This window comes from Hippoglossus stenolepis, chromosome 23 (assembly GCF_022539355.2).
Source record: "Hippoglossus stenolepis isolate QCI-W04-F060 chromosome 23, HSTE1.2, whole genome shotgun sequence".
Taxonomy (NCBI): domain Eukaryota; kingdom Metazoa; phylum Chordata; class Actinopteri; order Pleuronectiformes; family Pleuronectidae; genus Hippoglossus; species Hippoglossus stenolepis.
In genome coordinates this window covers 10,682,120-10,692,059 of record NC_061505.1, presented here as the reverse complement: position 1 = coordinate 10,692,059, position 9,940 = coordinate 10,682,120, and the positions used below count along the sequence as shown (strand labels likewise).

General features: G+C 41.0%; 5 non-coding genes across 5 annotated transcripts; all 5 read left to right on the top strand.

Annotated features, from left to right (window-relative positions):
* Positions 1 to 1,554: 1,554 nt before the first annotated feature.
* trnaa-cgc lies at positions 1,555 to 1,626 on the top strand. Its single transcript has one exon. It is a non-coding gene; the product is annotated as a tRNA-Ala (tRNA).
* A 604-nt stretch (positions 1,627 to 2,230) lies between these two features.
* On the top strand, positions 2,231 to 2,302 carry trnaa-cgc. Its single transcript has one exon. It is a non-coding gene; the product is annotated as a tRNA-Ala (tRNA).
* A 5,418-nt stretch (positions 2,303 to 7,720) lies between these two features.
* On the top strand, positions 7,721 to 7,792 carry trnaa-ugc. The gene has a single exon. It is a non-coding gene; the product is annotated as a tRNA-Ala (tRNA).
* A 313-nt stretch (positions 7,793 to 8,105) lies between these two features.
* Positions 8,106 to 8,177, top strand: trnaa-cgc. The gene has a single exon. It is a non-coding gene; the product is annotated as a tRNA-Ala (tRNA).
* Positions 8,178 to 9,085: 908 nt separating this feature from the next.
* Positions 9,086 to 9,157, top strand: trnaa-cgc. Its single transcript has one exon. It is a non-coding gene; the product is annotated as a tRNA-Ala (tRNA).
* The last annotated feature ends 783 nt before the right edge of the window (positions 9,158 to 9,940 follow it).

Here is a 9,940-nt window from a genome sequence, read left to right as displayed (position 1 = left end):
TCGAGGACGACGACAGAAAAGAAAACCAGACAGAGGAAAGAGCTGGAGAGAGACTGACAAGCCATCTACTCCAGCAAATGTAATTATATGGCTGGGAATCAGTGAGTGGGTTGCTCCTTGATCAGCTCTAAGACACACACACACACACACACACACACACACACACACACACACACACACACACACACACACACACACAGGCATGTGACATTGACCTTGTTCTTGGACATCAGAGCAGACACAAGAGGACTTTATCCAGAAATAAGAAAATATTATTTTTGTATTAAATTAAGCAAATCTGTGACTGATCTATTTGCTGGGGAGGTAATTAATGCTGTCATGCTTTTTAATTCAGTTCCAGTGTGTGTGTGTGTGTGTGTGTGTGTGTGTGTGTGTGTGTGTGTGTGTGTGTGTGTGTGTGTGTCAGTCAGAGAGGAGGGGGTCACAAATGGATGGGAGATTGGGCCCTAAAGAGCAGTGGGTCCACACATAAAAACACTAATTTAGTTAACAGCTTTCATTTCCCTAATTACACCCAAGATGTAGTATACCCTCCATCTTTTGTGTCTCTGTCTCTCTCTGCCCCCATGTCACTATATTTTCCATCATGCCTTCCACCTCCCATGATGCATCTGCCCACATTTTCTGCTCCCTCTGACTGTCTGTCTAAATTTATCAATAAAGCTGTCAACCTAAAGGTTAGAATAAAAAAACATAGCAGAAAGATGAAACTTCATTCAGAAGGAGAATTTGTGAAGGACCCTTGCAGCTATAGAACCGCATAAATTCTTCCCTATTGTCAGTTTGGAACGGTCACAGATAGTCACGGTTTTGCTTTTGTCAGACCCAAGAGGCAGACCAAACGGCAAGGCAGGTATAGATGATGGTGAATTGAATTAACAAAACTAAAATGGAACTCAGTAGAAAGCTGAGGCCCAACAGTTCCCTTATGAAACCACATTTAAATACACCACATCCCGATTTTCCTTTGGATCTGCACCAAATTGATAAACTCACCGATACCATTGATAAATATTCACACATAACTCTGCCATATCTCTCAATGTTAAAGAAAGTGAAAAAAAATTCCGAGCTCTGCATCAAAACCTGCGACCGCGGGGGAGGGCGAAACGGCTCCGTGTTGCGTGCGTTTTGTGCATCGCGGGAAGGATAAACACGTCACTTTCTGCGTACGTCACGCGGCATTGACCACTCCCACTAATCACGCACTACGGTCCACGCCATCAATTGTAGACCACACTGTGAAATTTTATGTTAATCGAATTAAAGTTGTAAAACGAGGCTTACCTCCTTTTGGCAGTAGGTGGTGCTATCACTATCACTACATACAGACTAATAGATCTGTTTTTGACCTGAACAGATCTATTAGTCTGCAAACAATCACAGGAGCAGGAAACAGGACAAAGACAGGAAGTAAAGTAGAGACACACTGGGTCAGAAATTTCTAACTAAAACAGGAAATGATAAGCTCAAAGTCCATAACTTATTTCAGAAAATGGTTCATGACAAAAATCTGAACAAAAACAAAACCGAGGGGATGTAGCTCAGTGGTAGAGCGCATGCTTCGCATGTATGAGGTCCTGGGTTCAATCCCCAACATCTCCACGATTATTCTATGATGCCCCTAGAATAATGAACTTTATGGATCTCTACTACTTATTTGCAATGGACTGGTGCCACGTACATATCATATACGGTAATTTCATATCTGTTACTCAACACCCGCTCATATGCATTAACAGAAAAACAATGTAGAAATGTGGGCCAAACATTGCGGATATTAACTGGTGCCACAATCTGATCAAATAGCCTTGATTCTTTCCCTTATTCAACACTAGTAGCTAAAACATAACTTGCAGACATTGACAGTTCATACTCTACAGACAACGGGTGTTATGTCTTGTCTCCAACATTTATACCACCTTCATCCCCTCCTGTGCTCTGATTGTAGTTGGGGAAGATTCGATGTGTCAGCAAGTCACTCGAAATCTCCTCTCTCATCAACACAGTGTCTCAGTCCATAAAGCTGCTGTTCACTGGCTGTTTTCTGTTTATCACAATAAGATGCATGATTCTTTGCATTGTACTGCTGTCACATGATTGAAAGACCCCTAATAATTTATTTCAATTGCTTAGAAAGTGACCCTGACATTGTTTAAGTGTTTTCTTTATAAAGTGCTAATTGCTACTGCACTAAGACTTAATCAGAGGGGATGTAGCTCAGTGGTAGAGCGCATGCTTCGCATGTGTGAGGTCCTAGGTTCAATCCCCAGCATCTCCATTATTCTCAAAGGATCAAAGTGGGTCCTAACAGAATGATTTCTGTCAGAATGATATGTTATGAGGGCAACATGTATAGTTTATGTAAAAGTACATTAGCACCCTTGCACCACATCCTGGTGAATTAATTCAAAATAACTAAGGATAAATTTCATCTAAACTTTCGGATGAATTACATTTTTCAGGCCCAACCGTCTCCCGGCCTGTAACTTATTTTTTCAAGGCCGTGGTTTCATTATTACAAAATGCAAGAATTTTGTTTAATGTCATTTTATTTTTGCTCATTTTCTGTGTCCATCTCCTTCAGTCTCGCTCCTCACATTTGTCTCTGCAAAACCTTGAGCGAGCAGAGCACAGGAGACAAGAGGGGAAGAAAAACAAGACGTAAGAATCGGAAATCATTTCTGTATTTATTTTCAAGGCTAATCTCTAAAACACAGCGATTGCTAGAATACCTTCAGGCTGGATTGCAGTTGCTATATGTCACATGCATGTCATATTGGATGTATCATAATTAGGGCAACCAAAAATAATACCTCATATCAGCCCTCTATCGTCTTTAAATTCATGGCTTAAATATTCTCCCAGCATTCCCAAATTAGAGCATCAATCCATCGTTTCCATTGTGACATGAACACAACATGACTTCCAAGGAACATATATAGATGTTGTGCTGCAGCTGCGCCTACGCCGAGGTGTTACAACACAATGCTTGGCAGGGGAAACAAAGTCACCTCGCATCATCGCACACAACACGTTGTGCCTGTTTTCAGTGTTGAGGTCTGATAATCACACAAACATTAACACATGATACCACAGGCATTTGTTTTTCATGCAGCCATGGGAGAAAACAGTGTGTACCATCCACCCCTGTTCTGTGAATTAAATATGTTCAAAGGATGCTAAACAATCAATTATTTACATGTCACACACACCAGAATAAATAAAACTAGAAAATTCCTCCTGCCGAGAAATTTCGAATGGGTGCCTTGCTTGCTGCCGGCGCAAGAGACTCTTTTTTGCAAACTGCATGTGACATGATCAAGGTTGGGAAGAGAGAGAGACACAAACTGGCTGCTTTAAGAGAGAGAGAGACTGTGCCAATTTGAGAGAGAGAGAAAATGTACCAGTCACTATCATCACTATTAGTGTGTATGCAGTGATAGTGATAGCCTTGACTTGATCAGGCCTTGACTCTGATCATGTGACAGAATTTGGGGGTTGATTGCTCACACTTCATTTTCACACTGACCAGTAGGTGGCGCTATAACAATGAGTCAATATTGAAGTTGAGTGCAATTGGACATGTCAGAAAAAATATAAATTTTTGGCTTCAGTGGGTTTTGAATTCACTACCAGTGGATCACTGAGTCAGCATCTCAACCCGCTGATCCAATCACATTGTTGTTCAAATCATAGAAAGTTGTTTATTTGTTGTTATTTAAAGAGTTCAAAAGTCCCCCTGTGAAAGACAAAGAAAAAATCAATGTTAAAGTTCTGCCCACACCCGCAATGCTTCGCGCCCTGCAATGCATTGCGCCTAGTGGTACCACCACGAGGTCAATGCATTACCTACGGGTGCCGACCACTTGGCACCCATAAAAAGACATAAGCAAACACATACATGAATGCACACAGACTCACACATACACACACACACCATATCCTATTAAAAAGCCTGGTCTAATTAAAGGGATCATTTCAGCTATAATTAGCCTGCACGTCTGTGGCGTAGCCGTTCTTTAATATAATCGCTAGCTTCATCCTTCTCAGGATCACAAAGTACTTTGTAAGACATGCTTACTCGTTGCTATTTGTCAAGGGCTGATCACTTCAATTGAGTACTGCTAAACCTAATCATCTAATGCAGTAATTCCAGACCAGTTGTACCTGTACCTCAGCGATGAGTTACTTCTGCAACTTGAAGTAGCTGCTGCAGAATGCAACAAAATGTGAAGCTTTTAAATGTTTTTTTATTTGAAATATGCTTCAAAAGATGGTGTCAAAGGCGTCTCATGACCAAGACTCTCATAAACAGCCTGGCAGCAGTGCAGAGACCAATCAGAGTTGGCTAAAGTGACCAATTGGACTTAAACTACTTAAGTTCAAATCTATGAAAACAATTGTATCATAGTCATTTACACTCAAGAGAACATTTGGAGATGAACCAGAGGTTCTGGAGGACGGATCGACAGCAGATACACTCACAAACCCAAAGAACGAACACTCATCCTGTTGTGACTGTGGCGAAAGCCGAGTGTTAAATCAAATTTTCCAGGATCAGCATCCTTATGGCAAAGAAAGGTAAACTGTTATTACCAAGTGTTGCTCTAACCTAATTCGTTATGCGCGACATCCTGGTAAACTGATTCCACAGCAGATGGTGCTATCAATTATTGAGCCTGTGAAGACAACCCTGCACTCAATCAGATTAAGTAGATTATGCCATCATCAACTCCCTTATGATCCAGACTCAGTTTCGTAGATGAACATACATCATCAAGATGCACACCCCCAACATCTCCTTTATCCATCCATCCATCCATCCATCCTCTGGGTGTATTTGTGTCTGTTAAGGTATGCAATTTTCAAATCTCACCTAAATACGCTACACGCTGAGCGTTATTCGACTGCATACCACTATGGGAGTCACTGCCAGCGTATTCAGCGCTCCACCCAACCCTATGTAAATGTCCCCTTAATCCTTTTAACCCACCCCAACAGTGTGGAGAAGCTAAGGGAGCAGGAGAGAGCCCAGGGCGAGTACGACATTGTACGCTTCCACCCTGCTGAGATCCAATTGAAGAAACAAGTGCTCAGTACAAAGTGAATCTCCTTGGCTCCCTGTGACATTAATACATGACTAGTCTTTAAAAAATGACTGTGATCCAGAGCGTATAAATCAAAAAAATATTATCCTGAATATGGGGGCGCAGCGGAAGAGGAGGCTAATTTTAACACCGGTTTATATTTAATTTTAGATCTACTGCTCCCATGGTGAATCATCTAATCTACAGGTGCAGCCACCGACAAATTTAGTCAGTCTGATTTCATTGCTGTTTAATTGACTTCAAATGAATTAAACTAGTGCAGTGTGTGTTCTAAACCTGCCTGTTTGGAATGGGCTGTTTGCTTGTCCTGTGTTGATGCTGCTGAGCAACTTCACAATTATTCCTTTTCATTTGTGAGTCCTCCTCAAACAGTCTTTTTATAAACAGTCTGGTGCAGAGTGAAGTGAGAAAAATATGTGTTTATCCTTGCTGGTATATCTGCAATAAAGTGTTCTTCATCAAATTAAACTGAATTTGCTTTGCGAGATCTCTACTTTTCAAAAGAAAAGCTCTGCAATTCACCTCGTTACAAAGCACGACAGCGGCAAAATGAACAGTGCGCTTTTGCTTTGAAGAGAACTCGCTGAGGTGGAAGTGATTCTAAGAATGTTGGTGCCATGACAGAGATCAGCAACCACGAGACACATGAATTTCTGTGTCAGTCCAATATGGTCAAATTAAAATATTCAAATGATCAAAATGAGCTGGTGGGCCAGATATTACCGATGGCTGGCAAGTTTTGGCACGTTGCCGACCGCTGCTGTAGTTTATCCGAGGAAGTTAGGGAAGACGTGCAAATCAGTCCTAGAATTGGTGGATAGATTTAAGCTAATTACATGCTTTGTCTTTTTAGAATAGAGCACAGCTAAGACCCGGTACAGCATACATACAGTATATAGGTCACCTGATCATGCTGTTTTGCTCTCAGCTTCAGCTAATCAACAGATCTCTAGCTTTCAATGTTTTTATCCACATGGTTCCACATACCTGCTTTTTATTGTTACTAAAGCTTTTTGAAAACAGCATTTACCTCATCATCCAACCACAGATAATTCAGTCACTTGATTGTGTGTGTGTGTGTGTCTCTGTGTGTTTTCGTGTGTGACAGATGTTAGTGTGGGTCAGTGGATGATAATATGTGACAATATGTTTACTTATAGATTTGCAGCATGTGAGGCGATTGGGGTCATTGTTTCTTAATGATAGAGTCTGAACTGTACAAGGATAAGACAGCTGGTCTTGACAACATGTTTTGATTCTCATCCAATGAGGAAAAAGAGTCTTAGTTGAAAAGAAGTGGCGTGATGCTCTGAACATTAGCAGCAGTTGCATGTTTTACAGTAGGCTAAATATAAATGTACATTTCAGGGAGAAATGACATTGAAGTGACAATGACGATGGCAGATTTTGGTGTTGATTTTTGACGCTTGTTCCCAGCGCTGGAGATAAACTGCTGTGGGTAGCTGATAGCACAGAGATTAAAAACCCCTCACAATAAATGTCACCACAGCTTCTGACTCTGGCTGCAGTTGCCTCTGTTGGCTTTATCACTGTGCTGCAATGTGGGCCCGAGCAGATGTGGAACATTCCCATTTCAGAGGCAGTAGATGCTTTGCCGAAAGTGTTCAAGGTCTTTTCGTGTCAAAGCAGTTATTGTTTGAGGGGGAAGAAAGCTTTGGCAGGACACGAGTCAGCTGTCAAAGTGAAGTCCAGCTCCAGGACTGTTAAACATCGATTTTCTCCCAGTGACTAGTGTTTACATTCTCCACTTCATTTACACCCACGAATAACTCAAAAGCTACACGTCAGCTGTTCTTTTATTGCCAATTAAAAATGTTTGAAATGGTTGACATGGTTTGTGTTGATGTTCACACTTGAACAAACAATGTTTCTGCTTAAAAAAGACGGGAGACAAAAAGAAAATTTAAGCCTTGCAACTCATTTACAGGAAAAACTACTAAAATAAGTTCTCTCAAAACACTGACTGGTGGCCACATGGTCTCAAACAAAAGGAGTTGGGGCTGAACACACCCAGCTCTTATATAACCTCCCCTTCTATACTCCTCCCCTGTGCACAGACAGGTGAATCTCTCCACCTCACAATGACTTCACAGAATAAGCACTGAAGCGTTCAAGCATGAGATTCTTTAATAGACAGACTATGTTAGATCACACTGGAATAATTACTACAGCAGCCAGTGTTGAAAAGATAAGAGATAATGGTTCTATGCAGGATGCAGATCATTTCATTCAGCTGATTCAGTGGTTTACAAATTATACTTCACTATGAATCACTGATGAAATAATTCACTGTGTTAATGTGTGGCTGTCTGCAGCTGTGTGAGTGGTGTCCAATACTGTAAATATTATATATATCAACGGTTATTTTTTGAAAAAATATATATTTTTAATATAATTTAGTGACAATGTGCACTTGAGACAGAATGCACACAGGTCTTACATGTAGAAAATCAGAGCCTTACAGCAGGGTGTGTGTCTGTGAACACAACAAAACTGAAAACTCACAACGAGCAAGATCAGCAATGTGAGGCTGTCGTACTTTAATGATCTTGGCGACTATAGACAGAGGGGATGTAGCTCAGTGGTAGAGCGCATGCTTTGCATGTATGAGGTCCTGGGTTCAATCCCCAGCATCTCCATTTGTATTGCACAAAGCAGGAATCAGGTGGTAGGTTGATCCTTATGGGGCCAACAAAAGAGTCTGAAGAGCAGATTTGTCTACACATGTACAAATCTTGCAAACTGATGTATCCATAGATCTGATAGGCTGAGACTTACATTCACTTTTCAAGAGTACCTCAGGTAAAAGCAGAGTTGCAGCCTTGCACCACCTCCAAGATGGATGTATTCTATAAGGGGCTCCACTACTAATTAACTTTGGACTGGTGCCAAAAACTAATCATCATTTCTGCTCCTTAGCATTTAGTGATTAAGCATTAACATGCAAGTACAGGGGATGTAGCTCAGTGGTAGAGTGCATGCTTCGCATGTATGAGGTCCTGGGTTCAATCCCCAGCATCTCCATTACTCATTTACTGTTGAGACTGATGCCACAGCAACACTTATGACATTGATTTCTGTTCCCTTTGAGATTCTGCTCCATGTTGATGTGATTGACATCCTGCAGGTTTGTCAGCTGCATATTGCAGCTGTAAACTGTCAATCGACCACATCACAAAGTTAAATTCAGATCTGGTGACTGGGATGGACAATACAATTCTCTATGCACATTTTCATGTTCATGAAAAAAGGAGACTTTTGCTTTGTGACATAGAGCATTATCGAGCTGGAAGTTGCCATTAGAAGATGGTAAACTGTTCAGCAACAATACTCAGACTGAATAATATTTAAGGAGAATACATTTGCAAAGAAATGATTCTCCACACCATCAGGAGCAGCCTGGACTGTCTTCTGCTATTGTAGGACCATCCACCTCAAGGTTAGACATATTCAATCTGCTCACCACAGATAGTTGGTTAACATATTTATCATGGCCTTTCTGTCAGCTGCAACCAGTCTGACAATGATCCTCTGACCTCTCTCTTCTCTCCTTAGAGTTGCTCCTCACATTCTGAGTAAACCTACAATCATGCCACAGTCAAAGTCAATGAGATTTGAATTCGATTGACTGATTGCATAACTGCACAAATAAATCAAGGCACGAGTTAAGTGTACAGTGAATGCAGAGACAGATAGATGTAGTAGATGTTCAAGGCTGTTTTTTGTAAAGACTTAAACCCCATAAATGTTTAAAGCATTTGCATTCTCATCCACATCTACTAAACCTGAAAGACCCAAAATAATTGATTTCAGCAGCTTAAAAAGAAGAAAACCCCGACATAGTGTCTTTAAAATCAAGATGAAGAATATCCATACAAGGGATATTCCCCATGTTGTTCTTTCTTTCAAAATGAAAAGAGCAGTTTATCAGAGGGGATGTAGCTCAGTGGTAGAGCGCATGCTTCGCATGTATGAGGTCCTGGGTTCAATCCCCAGCATCTCCAAATCTTATTAACAATGAAAAACTCATTCATCCCACTTTGTCCATGCTCACCTTACCATCATATGTCCAATGGTTTTATACTTAAATCCTTGCACTTCTTTATAGAGAAAATGAATGAAAAAGAATGTGAGTCTTTCTTCAGAAAGCAAACATCCACATACATTTTAGGCTCCAATAGCCTTTATCATGTTTAGATTAACTCAATCACAGGGTTTTTTTGGGATGTTATAATCATCATGTCCTTTTATCACAAGACGTGCTTTTATCTCCATCATTCGCCCTTTTCTTTTGTCGACACCAGGCCACTCCTTAAGCAAACAGAAAACAGGAGGGTGAAATGAAGGAGGTTAAGAGAAGGAAGGGTTGAGATTGAAGAAAGCAGGGAACATGGAGTGGGGGTGGAATAAGAGGTAGACATAAAGAGAAGGGGGTAAATTGGTTCTTGGCAAGCAGGCAGATAAAGATGGGAAATGCTTGGATGGAGGACTAATGAAATGTTGGTCTGAGAACACATCATGTCAATTAATAAAAGGCATGCTTCAATAATCAGCACATGAATATGGATTAATAATTTCATCAGGAGGGAGAACAGGTTTGTGGAGGGACGGATGAAGCCAGCTGGGCGTCTGCTCACACAACAGCAGTGCCTTCATTTTAAGGTTTCACAACTGGGGATAGAGGCAAGAAAATCAGAGGGAATTAAAAGGGGAGAGAAGGAGTGACAGGAGGACAGGAGGGAGGAGGAAGAGAGTGGCGTTTTTCCCTCCCAAGCATCTGCTTACTG